Source organism: Macaca thibetana, chromosome 15 (assembly GCF_024542745.1).
Source record: "Macaca thibetana thibetana isolate TM-01 chromosome 15, ASM2454274v1, whole genome shotgun sequence".
Classification (NCBI taxonomy): Eukaryota; Metazoa; Chordata; class Mammalia; order Primates; family Cercopithecidae; genus Macaca; species Macaca thibetana.
The window spans coordinates 85,401,491-85,422,279 of NC_065592.1; the positions used below are offsets into that span (position 1 = coordinate 85,401,491).

The 20,789-nt window shown below is 34.8% G+C and overlaps 2 protein-coding genes across 3 annotated transcripts in view; one reads left to right on the plus strand and one right to left on the minus strand.

Annotated features, from left to right (window-relative positions):
- The window catches only part of ANXA1 (annexin A1), an 897,109-nt gene that overhangs the window by 739,760 nt on the left and 136,560 nt on the right, over positions 1-20,789 (plus strand). The window lies entirely within an intron of this gene.
- Positions 1-20,789, minus strand: part of ALDH1A1 (aldehyde dehydrogenase 1 family member A1) — a 185,590-nt gene that overhangs the window by 118,892 nt on the left and 45,909 nt on the right. The window lies entirely within an intron of this gene.

Below are 20,789 nucleotides of genomic sequence, written 5' to 3' on the forward strand. Positions count from 1 at the left end.
CTTTCTTATAAATATAAAATGCTAAATCTTAAAACCATCTGTGCTCTTTCTGAAAGTTTGAAACTTGAATTTAGGTAAGTCAAATTGAAAAAGTCTAGGGATGCTGTTGTGTTGCCAAGCAACATTACTAATCTAAGATCTCACAATCAAGTGCCGTGAAAAATTTGGCCACAATAAATGTGTTCCCAGAGCAAGTGAGTCAGCATCAGCTATTTCAGGAAGAATTTGTAGGGAGCCCAAAAAGTATCTCACGAGGATGAAATTATCTTCAGGATATTTTGCCTTTCTTTTGCAATGCAAACTCTTACACCTCAACTCAGTGGTCCCCAAATCAGACATAATGAAGGAGACAAAATGTATCCTAGTCCATCCTATGAAGGTCCACACATTGAAATGAGAGGATCACCTCCATATGCAGAGACTAGAAACCCATGCCCTTATTCAGAGGATGGAAGCCCGTGGCTAGAATCGACTAACTGGGAAGTGGGTGTCCCATCTGGATCACCACATCAGACTGAAGAGCAAGAAGAGGATGAGAAAGTGTGCTTGTGCTCTTGTTCCTGGAAATGTTCCATTTAAATTCCAATATTTCTTTCCTTCCTTGTTCAAATATCAGTTCCACTTGCAGTTATTTTTTTCTTTTATCTTGTTTTCCCTGCCCCAAAAGAACTGTCCTAAAATGATAGAAATTTGTCATTCTCTTTAATGAGTCTGGCCAAAGTGGAACTTCTGAGAATGGTAAGAAAATGATTTGAAATTGCTAGTTGGGCCTCCTCCCCGCCTATGAAGACATATGTTTATTTAAAAGCCAAAGAACTTTAAGCCTTGATTTCCTAAGGAGTTAAGAAAGAGACAGCCCAGAAGAAAGCCCTTCTCCTCTCTGACGAGAATAAGAAGCGTAGAATGGATAATGATATTAACTTCTGCAAATTGATTTATATCTTTACAATTTTTTTTGGAATGCATGCACCTTTCATGGCTGTTCTTGAATGAAGATGTCGGCATCTGTTAATTGTTGGCCTAGAAAGTTGTGATTGGATTTAACCCAGTAGGGAAGGTCTGTTATCTACCAAAAGAATGTAATTAAACATCGAAAATACTTTTGGGTTTTAGTCTTTGAGAAGGTAGGACCCTTTACTTTTTATTCTTCGTCTCCCATTCAGACATATATAGTTATTTTCTATAATATTAAGTTATGGTGTTTGGACTAGCTATTATAAATTTGTGTGTACATTGCTTATATATGATAGGGCAATATTGTTAACCTGTTATTGTTAGTTATTATGTCAACTTATAGAAATGATACGATACTCCTGTATTCCTTTAGTGTGCCATTGTAGAACATTATTTGATGTAATTTTTTGAATTTTATAAAAGTGTTTCAGTACATCTACTATGAATTTATTATTTATGTTACTGGGGTGCTGAAACTTATTTCATGCCAAAACAAATACTAAACTTGGAATTATATGGGTTATTGTTTTCAGGTTATTTAGGAGATGTTTGCTATTTCGTATTGCTAATCTTCTCAAATAAATAATTATTTATCTGATTTTTTGTAGCAGAATTTTGTAACACTGTGTAATGATTTAAACGTTATACCAGCTGATACTAGAAATTAAGGAAACATTAGAAACACTTAAGAGAAAAAAGTTATTCTGCATTTGCAACATTCAAAGATATAAAAGGTTAATTTCCTTCTAGTTTTTAACTATCTTTGACCCTTTTAATCATTACAAAATATCTTTCTTTTTCTCTAGTAACAATTTTTTATATTCTTCTATGTTATACTCTATGATTTTTATATATTTCTATGTAAAAACTATATATAAAATATGTAAAATGCTATTGATCTGAAATACTACATGTATTCTATGTATATGTAAATACTGTGTGTAATACTACATATGCAATATATATATATAGATAAGAAAATAATCTTTTCATTTAATTTTAAAGAGTAGTACTAGTTTCTTATGTGAATCCAATGCCATATTAATAGGTCTATTTGTGGTGATCCAGTAAGTCAGAAACAACGAAATATGTATTTTGGTGGCTGTAATGTATTTTTGCTCCATTATAAATGTGCTTGATTCAACAGTAGTGTGTAATTGTGGTTATTGTTTTAAACACTTGCTTCTGTTTCTTTGGAAAACATTTTATGTTGTTGTTTCTTAATATAGCTGTGGTCATGAATATGGGCAAAATTACAAGTTTTGCCTTGAGATTTGCACTTAATCATCTCTTATTTTCTTTTTCTGAAATATGAAATTAATATTCTATAGGAAATAAAAGAAATTTGTAGTGGTTTAAACAATAATACTTCTGAAGAGGAATCATAATGTTGTTTAGTAAAATAGCTATATCTAATTTGGGATGTTTATTTTGGCAAGTATGCTTTCAAAATATTAACGTTTCCAAATTTGTGGTCGTTTTTAGTAATCTCCTGCCTACGTTGTATCTGGAGAAGAATGGTTAAAGAACAATATTGAATAAGTGCAAAGCGTTGCTGTCATTTTCAAAAATAATCTAAAATTTGACCTTACTTAAATGATCAATGTTATCTAAAGATAAATCATAGTCTCTGAGACTTGTAAATGTTTGTGAATGTACCTCCTAATGCACCTAGTATGATTCACTAACACCTCAAAGTTGTTTTTATGTGGCTTATCTAAAAGTGTAAATCTGGGACTTAGATAGATAAGCCTGTGGAGAAATCACGCCTAGAATCATATATACCTATAATGAAATGTATATCATTGGAGTCTTTAATCAGTCACAAGTACTCAGTGAGTAGCACAGCATAATGATTTAAAACACTGACATTGGACTAGATTGGCTGGCTTCAAATTTTGCTTTTGTCATTTACAAGCTGTGTAACCTCAGGAAAGTTATTCAGTCTCTTTGTGCTTTAACTTATCATGTGTAAAATGGGAAAAATAATAGTACCTGCTCTTGTAAGAATTAAATGAGTTAATATATTTAAAGCACTAAGTCTGGCATATAGTAAGTGCCATGAAAATATAAGCTACTTTTCTGGTTATTATTAACTTAGCACCCTTCTATGCTCTATGAGGACTTTAAAAATGCCTGCTTCCAAGAAAGCTTAAAATATAATACAGGAGATAAGAATTATACATAAGATACAATAGTAACAAAAATGTATTAGTGTAGTATTAATCTTCTACTTTTAAGACGACGTTATTTCTGACATTTCTCATCTTCAGTATGGTTATAGCCTTTACCCCTTCTAATACCAACAAATCTACCAGCTCGGTGACTTCGGAAAAGTTACTTAACCACTCTGTGACTCAGTTATTGTGAGGATTAATGAGTTAATAAGTGCAGGGCTTAGAGCAGTGCCTTGCAGACAGTAAATTCTCCATGAGTATTAGCTATCATTATCATAATCATATTTTACATTTTACATAAGGCTATAGTCTTCACAGTTTCAGTTTAGTGGTAACAAATCCTTACTGAGTGCCTAAAATGAGTGAGGCACTACTAGGAAAAGTATGCTGAAAGACATTTAAAAAGTAGTTTCAATTAACAGTCATAATATTTATTAACTATCTTCTGTTACACAATGTGTACTGTTGCAAGCTCTAATTATACCATGAAGAAAGAGTCAGAGCAAGAGTGAGTGAGAAAGAGAGAGAGAGAAGTTCTGATAAAAAGAAATTTATAGTAGAAAGGAACCAAAAATTTTTCTTTCTTTTTTTTTTTTGGAGACGGAATCTCATTCTATTGCTCAGGCTAGAGTGCAGTGGCACGATCTCTGCTTACTGCAACCTCTGCCTCCCAGATTCAAGCAATTCTCCTGCTTCAGTCTCCCGAGTAGCTGGAATTATGTGCCCACCACTATGCCCGGCTAAGTTGTTGTGTTTTCAGTAGAAATGGGGTTTCATTATGTTGGCCAGGTTGGTCTTGAACTCCTAACCTCATGATCTGCCTGCCTCGACCTCCCAAAGTGCTGGGATTATAGGCGTGAGCCATCTCGCCCAGCCAGAACCAATAAATTATTAAATGAATAATCAATGAGGTAACTTCAGATACTTATTATAATATGAGAAAACGTAAAAGGAATAAATGATTGAGAGTCATGGCATAGAATGTCCCAGCTAGGTTAGACAAGTCATCTTTGGAAATGTGACCTAAAGAAAAAAATAAAAAACTTCAAAACATAAAGAAAAGAAAGAAAATGAAAATCTTCCAAAATACCAGAACTGCCAAAAAGGAGCAAAAGAAATGTATCATATATATGTTTATAGTCAATATAATATAAAATGGTGGAACCCAGTTAAAATATGTAAGTTATAACAATATATAAATGGACTTGTTTTTAACTTACTAACGGCAGATATTTAGATTGGTTCACAAAACAGAAACAAAACTCCACATTGTAATGTGAAACATGGTTTTAAAAAAGTAATTCAGAAAGTTTAAAATGAAAGGATGGACAATATATTTCCAGGAAAACATAGCAAAATGTCACATTGTTGATAACACTACTAGATTGATAACACTGCAAGGTATAATTCCACCTAAAAATAATTTAACAAGATTAAGAAGAAAACGCTAGGATGCTTAAGAAGTCTACAAGTTATAATAAAGATAAAATAGTTACCTCAATAATAACAAATATATCTGATTTTTAAGTATTTACGAAAACATTCACCCAAATTGGTCTTCTATTAGATCACATAAAAGACCTCATTACATTCCAAAGAATAGACAATGCAAATAACATTCCCTGAGCACAGTTCAACTAATTAGAAAGGATCAATTAATTTCCACTTGGAAGTAAGCATTTCTATTAAATGATCATTGAGTCAAAAGGGAAGTACAAACAAAATTTCAGCATAGAAACAATAGAAAAAATAATAATTAAGACATTATATGCCAGAATTTATAAGATACAGCAAAAACAATGCTTACAGAAAAATTTCACCAACCTTAATGAAAAGAAAATACTAGTGGTACTTAAATAGTTTCAGAGCATAGGAAAGAAATACAAATGTCCAAATTTGTTTTATGAAACAAGATTAATAATTTTTAAAATTAATAATTAAAAAAATAAATTATAGGATAACACATTAATATTGATGTCAACATCTTAAATAAAATATCAGCAAGTAGAATCTTACATCATTAATATATCCCAATCAGATTTGGTTTACTCTTGGAATGCAAAAGTACTTCATTATTAGGATAATATTAATAAATATTAGAAGATAACTTATATAATCACCTCTAAAGGCATTTGACAAACTTAAACATCCATATAGACACCCTCAGTTATATATATATATACACACATATTTGTGTTATATTCTTTATACCAAAAGTCAGCATAATACTGCTCATATTATTTTATGGCACCCAAATGATTAACTTATAATCCATCTAGCCTTTAGCTGTAGCTTCTTGTTTGCAATATGTTAATAGAGGCAGGAGGAAGAGAAATTCTAGTCAGACAGAGGTGTGTGACCAGTGAAACCAAAGCTTTAAGCCAAAAAAAAAAAAGTGGCTAAAAGTGAGAACTTCTATTCCTATTTGCTCACCCTCTCCTGACTGATTTTTTCTGAATAATGCCCTTTTACCAATAGAATGTTGCTTTTTCCAAAACTACCTACGGCCCACCCCATCCCCATCCTGTGCCTATAAAGACTCCAGACTCAGTCAACAAAAGGGGAGATTGTTGGACTTCATGGAGAAAAATGGAATTTGGGGAATAGATGGCCAAACTTCGGGGAAGAAACAGCCGAACTATGGAAGAGATTACCTGACTTCAGGGGAAGATGACCTGCCCATCCTATCCCCTCTCCAACTCCCCTCTCTGCTAAGAGCCATGTTCATTGCTTAATAAAAACTATTTGTTTGCCTATTGCCTCTGGATGTTTTTTTATTATGATAGCTGTGTTGAACAGTTGCAACAGAGAGCATAAGGCTCACCACAACCTAATATATTTATCATTTTTAGAGAAAGTTTATTGACCCCTGTTATAGGAGTTTTGTCTTTGTGAGAAAGTAATAGAATGCCATCATCTGTGTGGGAAAGATGCCTCTTGTTATAATGTGGTGAACTCACTGAACAATTAGTAGATTGATTATAAAGCAATGAGGCAGTAGGTCAGGTGAGAGACGAAGATGTATTAGGTGGTATCTCATTGTGGTTTGATCTGCATTTCACTAATGATTAGTGATGCTGAGCATTTTCATATGGTTATGGCTACTTGTGTATCTTCTTTGAAGAAATGTCTTCAGTTCCTCTGCTCATTTTTTAATTGTGTTGTTTTTTTTTTTATGTTGAGGTGTAGGAGCACTTAGTGTATTTTTGATATTTACCCCTTGTCAGATATATGATTTGCAAATATTTTCTCTCATTCCGTAGGTTACATTTTCACTCTGTTGACAGTGTCCTTCGATGCACAGAAGTTATTAAGAATAATATAGTACAATTTATCAACTTTTTCTTTTGTATCCTGAAATTTTCATCTCATACACAAGAAATAATTGCCAAATCCAATCTCATAAAGTTTTCCGCTATACTTCCTTCCAAGAATTTTATGTTTTTATCTCTTCCATTTAGGCCCTTTGATCCATTTTGAATTTTGATATATGATATAATGTAAGGATCCAAGTTCATTCTTTTGCATGTGAATATTCAATTTTTTCAACACCATATGCTGAGAAGACTCTTTTCCTCATTCAATCATCCTGGCATGCTGGTCTAAAATCATTTGACTACATATTCAACTGTTTATTTCTGGATTCTCTATTTGATTCCATTGGCTTACATATCTGTCTTATGCTAAATAGAACCATACTGTTTTGATTACTATAGCTTTGTTTTAAGTTGTGAAAGCAGGAAGTGTGAGATCTCCAGCTTTTTTCTTTTCAATACTGCTTTGTCTGTTTAGGTTCCTTCAATCTCAGATGAATTTCAGGATGGATTTTTCTATTTATGCAAATAATACCATTGGGATTTTGACAGAGATTACACTAAACTTGTGGATTACTTTTGGTAGTATTGACTTCTCAACAATATCAAATATTCCAATCCCTCAACATGAGCTGTCTTTCCATTTATTTGTGTCCTCTTTAATTTCTTTCAGCAACATTTTGTGGCTTTTGGCATGCAAGTCAAGTCTTTCACCTCACTGTTAGATTTTGTCCTAAGTGTTTCTTTTCGTTCTTTTTTTTTTTTTTTCTGATGCTATTGTAAACAATTTTTAAAATTTCCTTTTCAGGTTGTTCTTTGTTAATGCATAGAAACACAACTAATTTTTGCATGCTGATTTTGTATCCTGCCACTGAGCTGATTTCATTTATTAGTTCTAACAGTTTCTTTTTGGTGGAATCTTTAGGGTTTTCTACATGCAAAATCATATCAGTGAACAGAGATAATTTTACTTTTGCCTTTCCAATTGGTTGCCTTTGATTTCTTTTTCTTGCCTAATTGCTCTGGCTAGACCTTCCAGCACTATGTTAAACAGAAGTGGCAAAAGTGGGCATTCTTGTCTCCTTTCTGATCTTGGAGGAAAAATCTTCAGTCTTCTACCAGTAAGTATAACATTGGCTATAGGCTTTTTATATATGAATTTTATTATGTTGAGGTAGTTTGCTTTTATTCCTAGTTTACTGCATAGTTTTTTATTTTTAATAAAATCATGTTGAATCTTGTCAAGTGCATTTTCTATAACAATTGAGATGATCAGTAAATTTTTGTCTGTCATTACATTCATGTGGTGGATTACATTGTTTGATTTTTGTATATTAAAATATTGTTCCATTCCAGGGATAAATTCTAATTGGTCATGGTATATCTCTTAGTCCATTTGTGTTGCTATAAAGGAATATTTGAGGCTAGGTTAATTTATAAAGAAAATTTGGCTCAGGGTTTGGCAAGCTGTGTAAGAAGCATAATGCCAGCATCTGTTTCTGATGAGGGGTTAAGGCTGCTTTCACTCATAGAAAAAGGTGAAGGGAAGCCAGCATGTGCAGAGCTCACATGGCCAGAAAGGCAAGAGAGAGAGGAGAAAGAGGTATCAGGCTCTTTTTAGCAACCAGCTCTTGTGGGAACTAGCAGAGCAAGAATTCACTCATTACCACAAAGATGGCATTAAGCCATTCATGAATAATCCACTCCCATGACCCAAAGACCTCCTAACTAGGATTCACCTCCAACACTGGGGATTAAATTTCAACCTGAGATTTGGAGGGGACAAACAAACCAAATTATTGCAGTGTACAATCCTTTACCTACACCATTGAATTCAGTTTGCTAATATTTTGTCGAGAATTTCTGCACCAGTGTTCATCAGGGATATTGATCTGTAGTTTTCTTATAGTGTCTTTGTCTGGTTTTGTTATTAGGATAATGTTAGCCTCATATAATGAGTTTGGAAGTGTTCCCTCCTCTTCAGTTTCTGAAGCGTTTAAAAAGAACTGGTGTTAATTCTTCTTTAAATGTATGGTAGAACACAGCAGTGAAGACATCTAGTGCTGGGTTTTTCTTTGTTGGGAGAATACTGATTATTGATTCAATCTCCTTACTAGTCATACTTCTGTTCAAATTTTCTTTTTCTTCATGATTCGGGCTTAATAGAGTGTATGTTTCTAGGAATTTATTTATTTAATTTAGATTATCTAATATTTTGGCATACAAATCATTCATATTCTTTTTTTTTTTTTTTTTTTGAGACAGAGTCTCGCTCTGTCGCCCAGGCTGGAGTGCAGTGGCCGGATCTCAGCTCACAGGAAGCTCCGCCTTCCAGGTTCACGCCATTCTCCTGCCTCAGCCTCCCGAGTAGCTGGGACTACAGGCGCCTGCCACCACGCCCGGCTAGTTTTTTTGTATTTTTTAGTAGAGACGGGGTTTCACCGTCTTAGCCAGGATGGTCTCGATCTCCTGACCTCGTGATCGGCCCGTCTGGGCCTCCCAAAGTGCTGGGATTACAGGCTTGAGCCACCGCGCCCGGCCCAAATCATTCATATTCTTTGGTAATTCTTTTAACCTCCAATTTGTAGTCTTTGTTCAATTTATGAGTCCTTAATTGTCCAGTTTCATGTTGTATATCATGGCTGGGCCAATGACTCTTTCCCTTCTTGGCCCCATGGGATTCACCCCAGCCAGTGAGTCACAACCACACTCCTAAGAGCCAGACCACCATCTGAGCTACTATGGCCACTGTCCTGAAGGTGTTTTAGAATAAGGTGGTGTTGTAGTGATGGAGAAAAGTGACAGGCTTGAGGTTTGTTTAAGAGGAAAAATAAAAGATTTCGTGATGAATTGGATATATGAAATGAAGGAGAAAAGAGGTCAGAGAAGACTTGTGATTTCTGGCTCATGCAACCAGAGAGAAAGCAATATCATCCACTGAGTTAGAGAATGCCTAAAGGACGACAAGTGTATTGCTTATTGATTTTCACTCTGGGGAGGAGATTATCAGTTAAGTTTGGATGAACCAATTTTGAAGTTACTTTTAAATATCCAAAAGAAGATATATATTAGACACTTGGATATACAATTCTGGTATTTAAAGAAGAATTCTAATTTCATATACATCTTCTCCTATGGGTTATTGAAAAATTTCGAACCAAGCCTAAGAGATAAATAAATATGAAAGTCCAGGATCAGAATTATTCTGAAAATATTAGATATGAAGACCTCTTCTCATTGGGATTCTATCTCCCCCAACGTAAGGGAGAAACTAGAGAATGGCAGGAATCCTCTATAGGCAGGTATCAAATGGACACAGAAGAGCTGGAGGAGGAAAACATATTCCACTGATGATGGACTACTCCAAGAGAAAAAGAAACAGACAAGACGCAGAGAACTTCAACACCAATTATCTCCCGCAATAGAGGAAGCTATCACCAGTGAATACCAGATTCTCACTGAATTTACCAAACAGGCAAACTATTTCTCTATCCAAGGGAGAAATGGCAAGGTAGAGGGAGGAACCAGAAGCGTTTGTTCTCATACTGTTCTGTGTTAGGGAATGGAGGCTGAAATACCATTTCTTTTATGACAATGTGAGGCATTGTGATAGGGTGAAGTTGAGTGGCTAAAGGTTTCCCTTTAATAAAATAAACCAAAATCATGTAAAGAACAAAGAACAGGAATTTTAGTTCAAAATTATTTTGTTATATTCTAATTTTAGAAAGGAGAAACTATGGAGCTAAGTTTATATAAAAGAAAATAATTAACATAATTACATTTTTAATAAGCAAAGATGATGGTATATTAGTGTACATATAAAGATATTATAAGAAGCCTACAGATGGCTGCCTAGAAGTAGCTTTCCAGGGCTTGGCCATTGTCATGAGCCAAGTGTTCATGGAAAGAGAAAACCTCCACAGCCTGAACTTAACCAACAATAACAAAGCCTAAATGTTTTATCTCTTGAAGATATTCACTGTGGTGAATAGCAGATTTAATGTAATTGGTCTACTAGGAAATATCTTACAAGACTTTTTTAAGTACAGCTGCAAAACAGTTCCACTCTTACTTAGCTATTATTCCATACAGAGCTACTATAGAGCTAAATTTTGAGCTCTTACTACTGTGCTAGTTAATCACTGATTGACTATATTTTCGGTGGGAAAATAATAGATATCTTGTTACAAAGTTAAACAGCCTTTTATATAAGTAATATCTTTTGTTAGTAATGCTAATGGGGAATTTTCTTTTATAATTTTAATTTTTGCCTTCTAGTTGTTCATAAACTCAAAAGGTATGCATATTTGTTGTTAAAACTCAAACATTATGAAGGTAGACATAGCATCAGAATACTGTGTGGTATTCAGAACTTAGTACCAGCCGCTTCTCTCCATCTCCACCGACACCTTATTCTAAAACATCTCATGACAGTGGCTGTATAGTAGCTCAGACAGTGGGCTAGCTTCTGGGAGTGTTGGTGTGACCCACTGGCTGGAGTGAATCCCAGGCGGCCAGTTTTTGCACCTTCTAGAGGGCATTTCACCTTCTCCTCTCTTTCTCCAGAGTATCATAATTCACAATTCCCACAGTATACCTTTACAGAACTTTATTCATGCATTTACACATTTATGTAACTTTTCTAACATATGGAAAATCATACTACATAGTACTAATATTTTCATTATTTCCCTTGGTACTATTTTTATTTAACTTGCTTTTTTGACTCCACCTAAGCCTCTAAATTGGCACATATAGAACTGCTTGGTTAACTGCAACAACTGCAAGGTAATATTTAGTACTGTGTGAACACAAGATGTTTTGCAGTATTCAGAACCCAAAACAACATTTTTATAATAATATTTAGCATAATATTGGCAGACCTTTGGAAATAACTATTTTAGCTGTATGTTGAAACTACAGACTGCTTTTTATAATTAATATCACAAGAGATACAGTGGAACTTAATAGAAAGACCATTGGACCAGAATGAGGCCTTGAACTAACTTAGTCATTTGACCTTCTGGGATTTACTGTCCTTATTTGCAAACTAGAAGATGTTGGTCCAGATTTTTTTCAATAGTCCTGCTAGCCCTAGAATGGTGTATATGTACAGTATTGGAATTCCTAGTTTTCATTAAGAACATTTCCTATTTGGAAAGTCTTAAATACCTGCCTTCACTCAAACTATGGACAAACTGAGTAACAACAACATATGTTATCTGTTGTGCATGTCAGATATTTATTGGGAAATTATTTTTTCTGGTATCTTCTTCAATGATTACCTCCAACAACAAATATTTCCCAAAAAGTACTGGCACCATTTTAGATATTGAGTTCAATTTAAAATAAATTAAGAACCTGAGTAGAAATTAAAGTATAAGTAGTTTGAGGGATAAAATCAAGTGAACTAAAATAAAAATTTATGTTTGAAGTGAAGAGAGAATGTCCCTTTAGTTGTGGCAAATATATGCAGGCGGAAAAAAACACAAATAAAAAACATATGGAAATAATATGTGGGAGAATAAAATGTTTGGGTAGCAAATGCTGGGGAATGAAACTATGGCGTCATTCTGCTTCCTGGAAAAGAACTACTACTCCCCCTTGTGGCAAGTGTGAAAAGCTGGCATCCTGTTAAAAAATGTATTTCATTCTAACGCAAAATGATACAAGATACGTTTGAATTATAGTGACACGCTGCTTTGAAGGGGGAAATAAATGGCATATGTATGCAACTCAAGTAATGATTCTATCTCAGATATAGGCTTAATGTCACCAGAAGAAAAGGACAGAGGATGTTACGTTGTGGCTAGAGAGACCACAAAGGCTGACTGTGGTCAACACATTGTAACTGGTTAGTCAACACCTACTTAACAAATATGTGTTAAGTTAATGTCAACAATTTTGTAAGTTTTGGAAGAGTCAGTACTGAGAATAGTACAAGGTAATATTAAACAGTCATTTTTCAAAAGTGTGCCACTCAACTGGAAAGATACAATATAAAACAGCCACAAGGAGACAGTTAATTATAAGGGAGTAGATTCTGTACCATACTGAATGGCTTAGAATAGAGGGATTATTGTGGTTACAGAGAGAGGCTTTTAATATATCAAGTAGAAAAGCATAATAAGGCCGGGCGCGGTGGCTCAAGCCTGTAATCCCAGCACTTTGGGAGGCCGAGACGGGCGGATCATGAGGTCAGGAGATCGAGACCATCCTGGCTAACACGGTGAAACCCCGTCTCTACTAAAAAAAGAAGAAAATTAGCCTGGCGAGGTGGCGGGCGCCTGTAGTCCCAGCTACTCGGGAGGCTGAGGCAGGAGAATGGCGTGAACCCGGGGGAGCGGAGCTTGCAGTGAGCCGAGATCGCGCCACTGCACTCCAGCCTGGGGCACAGAGCAAGACTCCGCGTCAAAAAAAAAAAAAAAAAAGAAAAGCATAATAAGCCGGAAAATAGTCAATATTGCTAGAGTTTTGTCTGTATAGACTAAAAGCAAGAAAGAGTACCTAGGGTCAGATTAAGCAACCTTGCACTAAGTGCTTTAGATTTTATCCCATTTATTTTATAGATGAATGATTATATAGATGAATAGAGAAGTGGCATATGGTCAAATGTTTCAGGAAGTTTAATCTGGGAAAACGTATGCAATAAATTTCTCTTAAGTGGATGTGAATTTAAATGTTTAAAAGAGGTATGATCAAAAAATAAAGTCGTACCTCTCTAGTCCATCATTCCCTATTCCCTTACTCTGCTTTTTTCATATAATTTATTACTACCTGACATTATATTATTATACATGCATTTTTCTGTTTGCTTGTATCCATAACTGGCTGTAAGTTTCATGAGGGTAGGGGCTCTGTTGCTTGTGTTTACTGGTGTAACCCTAACTTCTAAGATAGGATATTTGATTAATAAATGGACATTTGATAAATATTTGTTAATATTATAAATAAATATATATTGAAAAACAAGAGGCTTGAGGCAGGAAGAACAATTGTCTGTTTATCAAAATGATAAAATTTGCTCTTGGAGAGAGGAAGGAAATGATGATAAAAAAGAGACATTCAGTATTTTGAAGACTGAATAACCTAGACTTGATAACTCACTGAATATGGCTGATGAGGAAGAAAGAAGAATGTCAAATTGCTGAGGCTGCAAGATTATGTGCATGGCAAGATGGTGACAGTGGTGAAAAACATTGGGGCAGGCTGGCATGGTGGTTCACACCTGTAATCCTAGCACTTTGGGAGGCTGAGGCAGGAGGATCACTTGAGGTCAGGAGTTCAAAACCAGCCTGGCCGACATCGGGAAACTTTGTCTCTACTAAAAAAAAAAAAAAAAAATAGCCAGGCATGGTGGTGGGCCCCTGTAATCCCAGCTACTCAGAAGGCAGAAGAATTGCTTGAACCTGGGAGGCAGAGGTTGCAGTGAGCTGAGATGGTGCCACTGCACTCCAGCCTGGGAGACAGAGGGAGACTCTGACTCAGAAAAAAAAAAAAAAAAAAAAAAAAAAAAAAAGGCATAGTTATTCTGAACTTAAAAAGCTCTTACTAAGGATTAAATGAGATAATGTGTGTAATGCTGAGAATTGTAAAGCTTTTCGAAAAGGTGCACTAAAGGGCTTATTGGTGGTAGGGGTGGGGAAACAGGGCAAGAGGAAGGCCATTGCAAACATATTCTTCTTTGTAAGCAGAGTACTAACGTACAAAATTTAAAATTCCAATAAAAATTTCAACAGTTAAACCTCCAGTGGCAGTTTCACGCTTTGCAGCCTTTTACCGTGGGCTCATGGTTTCTCCTCCAAATGTAACTCAAAGAGGGCCTTCATTTTTAATGGAACAGTTTCTTCAAAATAAAAAAAAAAAGACTTCTTAATCAACACCTTTAAATTTTTAAACCACAAGAGTAACTGTTTTTGGAGAGTCTTCATGTGCACTCTTGGTTTCACCAAATAGCTAACTAGGTGGACAGCAGGCTTTTTGAGGATTTTCAGGATTTAAGCTTCCCCCCCTCCTTTACATCGTCATATACTGATGGTGATTCTCTTTAACTGAGAAAAAATTTACCCCTGCTTACTTCAAAACATTAATATATTAGCGGAAATCACAAATTCAGTGAACCTGACTTCTTCTTTAAAAAAAGTACAGTTCCCCTAGCAGATATAAGCAAATTTATGGAAATATGTTTTATGTTAACAGACTGTATTATTTCCTAAGTAGGAAGAATAAAAAGCACACATTTTATTAAGAGCACATGGTTAAACATGGGTATTTTGAAACTGGAATAGTATTATTAAGAAGTAGAATATGCTCTAATTAGAGTCTTAGAAAAAATAAAATAATAATGGACCATCTTTTCCTGAAATGAGTGAGTCCTTCTTAGAACAGACGAATTAGACGTCTTCTTGAGTTTGTTTCCAGCCTTCTAAACCAATTCACTGTATTTTCAAGTGAAATCCAGACTTCTTAGTATAGCAACAGTAAGTGCTCCCAGGGTCAAGTATTCTTTAAAATTGTCTTTATAAAAGAAGAGAAGCTTTTATATTCATTTAAGAAAATTTCAAATATTCTAATGCTGCCATTTTAAAATAAAGGATTAAAAAAGAGTCTTGGTTTACTTAGCTCTAAAATGTTTAGCAGTAATAAATGAATAAAGGATTAAGCTAAAAAGAAATGTTTTTGCAATCAGCAAGAGGAGATGCTTGGAAAAGAATTTTAACCACATGTCCAGTTTTTCTAGTTATTCCACAGGAACAGCTGAATGAGAAACATATAATATGTAACATGGAACTGTATTATGATGTTATAAACTGAAAAGGAACCCCAATGTGTGCAGATTTTTTTTCAGTTGAGAGTTTCAGTCATTTTCTAATTGTGGTAATGTATACTTAACATAAAATTTGCCATTTAAATATTTTCAAGTGTACAGGGAGTGGCATTAAAGTAGCATGAAGTACAGTCACATTGTGATATAGGCATCACCATCCATCTCCAGAACTTTTTGCATTTTCTCAAACTGAAGCTCTGTACCTATTAAATAATAATTTCCCATTTGCCCCTGCACCCATTTCTGGCAACCGTCATTCTACTTTTTGTCTCCTTGAATTTGACTACTCTAGAGACCTTATATTAGCAGAATCATACAATATTTGTCCTGTGATTGGCTTTTTCACTTAGCATAGGGTTTTGAAGCATCATTCATGTTGTAGCATGTGTCCGAATTTTCTTCCTTTTGAAGGTCAAATAATGTTTCATGGCTTATGGACACCATATTTTGTTTATCCATTTATCATTCAGTAGGCATTCAGATTGGTTGAACATAGGTGTACAAATTATCTGTTCAAATCCTGTTTTCAATTCTTTAAGATACATGCCCAGAAGTAAAATTGTTGGATCATGTTAAAGAAAAAAATCATTCTGAAATTGATGAAAAAGGTAAAGAAAATTTTGGACTGTTGTGATAGGTGGCAAGACTATCGCCTTAGGGGAGCGAGAATACAGCAAGGACAGCTGGGGGTCCAGAGGCAATCAGCAGAGTGACTGAGTCAGTGGACAGAAAATTACTAAGAGGACACATGAAGGTAAGATGGTTCTTTCTAACCTGACTTAACAGAATTCTTGCTGAAGCCAGACTGTGGTGATTTGACATCAAATGTGGGGGATGAGGAACTTGATCTGATCCCAAGGGTGATCAGATATCAAGGGTGGGGGATTTTCTCTAAAGGGACTTAGCAGGACTCCTGTTGTAGTTGGACTACGCAGGCCTAAGACAGGGCCCCAAAGATGAGAGCTAGTTAAAAAGAGGGCTGAAGAGAGACTAACTAAAGTTAGGTCAGAGAGAGAGAGTCTCGTCAATTATACGCAATTCAATGTTTTATTTTTTGAGGAACCACCATACTGTTTTCCACAGCAGCTGCATCATTTTACATCCCAACAGGAATAAACAAAAGTTCCAGTTTCTCCATATCCTTGCCAGCATCATTTATTTCCTGTCTTGTTTTTCTTTTGTTTTGATTTTTAATAGCGATCTTAATGGGTGTGAAGCAATATCTCATTGTTGCAATTTTGATTTGCGTTTCCGTGATTAGAGTTGTTGAGCATTTTTTTCCATGGGCCTGTTAACCATTTGTATACCTTCCTTGAAGAAATGCTTATTCAGGTCTTAATCTGTTTTTAAACCAAGTTTTTGTTGTTGTTATTGAGTTGTTAGGAGTTCTTTTTATATTCTGGATGTGAATTTCTTATCGGACATATGATTTGCAAATCTTTTCTCTCATTATGTGAGCTGCCTTTTTACTCTGTTGAGAGTGTCCTTTAATACAACAAAGTTTGTAAATATCGGCGAAGGACAAATTGATCTTTTTTTAATTTTGTTCCCTGTGCTTTTGGTGTCACATTCAAGAATTCATTGCTAAACCCACTGTCATGAAAATTTTTAACTATGTTTTCTTATAAAAGTTTTATAGTTTTAGCTGTTATGTTTAAGTTTTAATTTCTGTACATGGTATAAGGGTCCAAATTTATTCTTTTGTATGTGAATATTCAATTTCCTCAGCACCATTTGCTAAAAAGACTTTCTTTTCCCCATTGAATACTGTTGGCATTCTTGTCAAAAATCATTTGACCATGTATGTGAGAGTTTATTTCATGACTCTCTCTTCTATTCCATTGGTCTACATCAGTCTTTATGCCAGTACCACACTGTTTTGACTAGCGTAGGTTTGTGTACTTTTTAAAAACAGGAAGTGTGAGACTTCCAACTTAATTCTTCTGTTTCAAGTGTTTTAGCTCTTCAGGGTCCTTTGTGATTTCATATGAATTTCAGGATGGATTTTTCTAATTCTGCAAAAACACCTTTGGGATTTTGATCCATGAACATGAGATGTCTTGCCATTTATTTTTTTCTTATTTAATTTCTTTTAGCAATGTTTTACAGTTTTCAATTGTAAGTTCTTCATCTGCTTAGTTATGTTTATTCCTAAGCATTTAATTCTTTCCAGTGCTATTGTAAAATAGAATAGAATTGTTATTCTCTTTGCTGTGGACCCATGTATTAGATACAGAGCACATTAAGCTAATAAACTGCATCACAAAACAACACATGTGATTATGATTTACTTGACAAGCCTGAACACACACACATGAAAAATTAAAGAGGAATTTATTAGTATGGCCTTCCCTTTTTAAAAATGACATGTCATGCATATTGTTTATTATTTAAAATGTAAATGAACATTGAGTGAACTCCCTGTTGTTATTGTTTTTGTCTTCACTTTCAATGTGTACGATGCTCCATGGTGATTTTTCACATTACTAATGTGAAATTTACCAAAATAAAAAATATTTATAAAAAATTATATTATAAAAAAATAAAAAATGTTTGAAAGAAAATGTTTGTGGTTTGTAGAAATTGAGACCGAGTAAAAAGTTTAGGACGGTAGAACATATGCCACAAATCAAGTGTTGTTTATCTGAAGGCAAAATTATTTGTGTGATTTCTGCAATGGAAAATTGGAGTCTCCAAGGAATGAGCTAGGGAATGTTAAATTAAAATTTATATCACATCGTAGATAAGTGACATAAAAGAACAAGTTCTTATTCTCGAGCTGAATCTTTATAACTTACGAAGTAAAAACTTGGTAATATTTTACATTTTTAAGAAAAGTGGCTGCGTGTAGTTGCTCACGTCTGTAATCTCAGCACATTGGGAGTCAAAGGCGGACAGATCACTTGAGGTCAGGAGTTCAAGACCAGCCTGGCCAACATGGCAAAACGCCATCTCTACTAAAATTAACTGGGCATGGTGGTATGCACCTGTAGTCCCAGCTACTTAGAGGCTGAAGCAGGAGAATTGCTTGAGCCCAGGAGGTGGAGGTTGCAATGAGTTGAGTTTGTGCCACTGCAGTCCAGCCTGGGCAACAGAGCAAGATGCCATCTCAAAAAAAAAAAAAAAAAAGAAAAGAAAAGTGAGAATTTCCTGTGTTGTAGAATAAGATGTGTTGTAGAATAAGAATACTTTTTTCCTTACATGAATTATCTATTTCAAATGAGTACATTGATAAAACTCATCATGTGATTTTCAATATTACCTTTCCTGATGTAGCAGCAGCAACAATATTAATAATAATAGCAACCATAACTTCATTAATTGAGATCCTCCTATAAGTCAGCATTTGACATATACTTTTCTAGTCATCACAGCAAACTGCAAATGAGAAAAATGAAGAGGTTCAGGAAAGACAGGGGAGCTTCCCAAAGACAATTGGCTAGTACCATGCTATCTTTCCTCTTCTATATACTTTGGCATTAGTAATCCCCTATTTCCTTTTGACACCAGCATGTCTATCACACAAGCATGACAAGACAAGCTTGTTGGTCCCATTTGTATTTTCTCATTGGTTTGAAAGCTAGTGTATAGGGACCACATTTTCCTCCTTAATATAGACGCTAGTCATGTCAGAATCCATTGTGTGTCAGTAGCATTTCCTGGGAATCTATGTGTGTCAGTACCATTTCCTGGGAAGGTTTGCATACTACTAGCTTCGTATCTTCAAATAATGTTAAGAGTTTTAGCATTGAACTATGAGAACAACACAAACAATATTACAATAAGGAAACATAAGAACCATTTTAAGTACAGAAATGGAAATACTGATAAAAATTTTGATTTATAGAAGCATGATTTAAAAATCAAAGTAGATTAACATTTTCTTAACAGAATAATATATGCTTATTGTAAGAAAATAATCAACACAGCAAAGTATGAAGAGAAGGTAAATATCTTCCCAAATCTCTTCATGAACACATGAGAATATGCCTCCAGATATCATCTCTTTACAGATATATGTGTATGTGTTTGGGCACGTGTACAATTTTATATAGATAATTCATTCCTATGCATGTGGTGTGGTGTCTACTTTTTTACTCAGCAATGTGGCAGGGACATCTTCATGGTTATAAATATTGAGATAGTGCTATCATTTTTAATAGATGCAAAGTATTCTTTATGTAAAATGCTATATTGAAGGAAACATAGATGGTTTTAAAATTTCACTGTCATAATCAATGCTATGATTAGCTTTTTTGTGCATGCATTTTAATTCCCTTGGCTAATGATCTCTTCAAGATAAATTCCAAGATGTTGGATATTTGGGTCTAAGGGTAGAAGCATGATGTTACAGTATAAACCTGTAAGCTACTTGGTTAGAAAAAGTAGAAACATGTTGTTTAGCTACTTGTATAGATTTGCCAACCTGTATATACAAATACCTCTAACATGTAAGGAATAAGTCCATTTTTATTTTTCTGTGAGGTATTTCTGAGTAATTATTGATTTTTCCTGAACAGAATAATGTTCTCTCAAGGCTTTGTGATCCTTTTTTGCTACTGACATTGTTGTCTAACACAGGCACCAAGTTTAAGAGGCACAATTATAACTGTTCTCAGAAGTTCCTGATAGAAGTCACAATAATCCACCAACAAACTATAAATTCCATACTTCCTCAATTCAGACATATCAGACACTAACAGAATGGCAGGCCAGAAAAGTTATTCACGGGCTCATTAGTTCCTGATCCCAGATGTAGATAGCCAGATTGAAATAACTTTCAGAGGAAGTTTTTGTTGACAAATATTCTTGGCACATTCTTCCAAAAAGGTATCAATCTGAGGAATCTAGCCTGAGCATCAAAACAGTAGCATGAAACTCATATTTTATTGCTTTCTTTTCCTGTATCTCGGACCCCAAATAGTTATCATGAGGCTTAGCTTTCATCATTCCACAACCTGATTTTTAAGAATAAAAAAATGGTTGGATTGCAGCAAAGGCAAAGAAACAAAGGCAGCTAACATCTGTCATACTTCAGTCACATAGGATTATCTTCAAGTTCTTGCATCAAACTCTATTTCAGTTATCAGAATTGTAGCAAATGGTTTTTTTTCTATATGCATATCAAGCAAAAGAGATTTAAGCTGCTTTTCTAAAAGGAACCAATACGGGTGGTCTATATTTGAGACTTTTTGAGTATCTCCTACTCACTGTCAAGAACATTGCTGTGTATATATGTGAGAAGTATTTATGTGTGTGGTGGTAGAGGGGTGGATTTGGACACATGTGCAAAGGATAGAGGGGCAATGCTAATAAACAATGCAAGTCTTCTGTGCACAGAAATTTGGTACATTCTGATACAGACATTTGTGTCTATAGAGTTGTGGCTTTTATGATTGCCATTTTGATAAGACAAAAGGAGAAATATTAAAGTTGCTATTTTGTGGGGAGAGGTAGTGGCAAGTCTTCCTAACAGCATCTTCTCTAGAAAATCTTTCTTCCTATTTTAAATGCAAG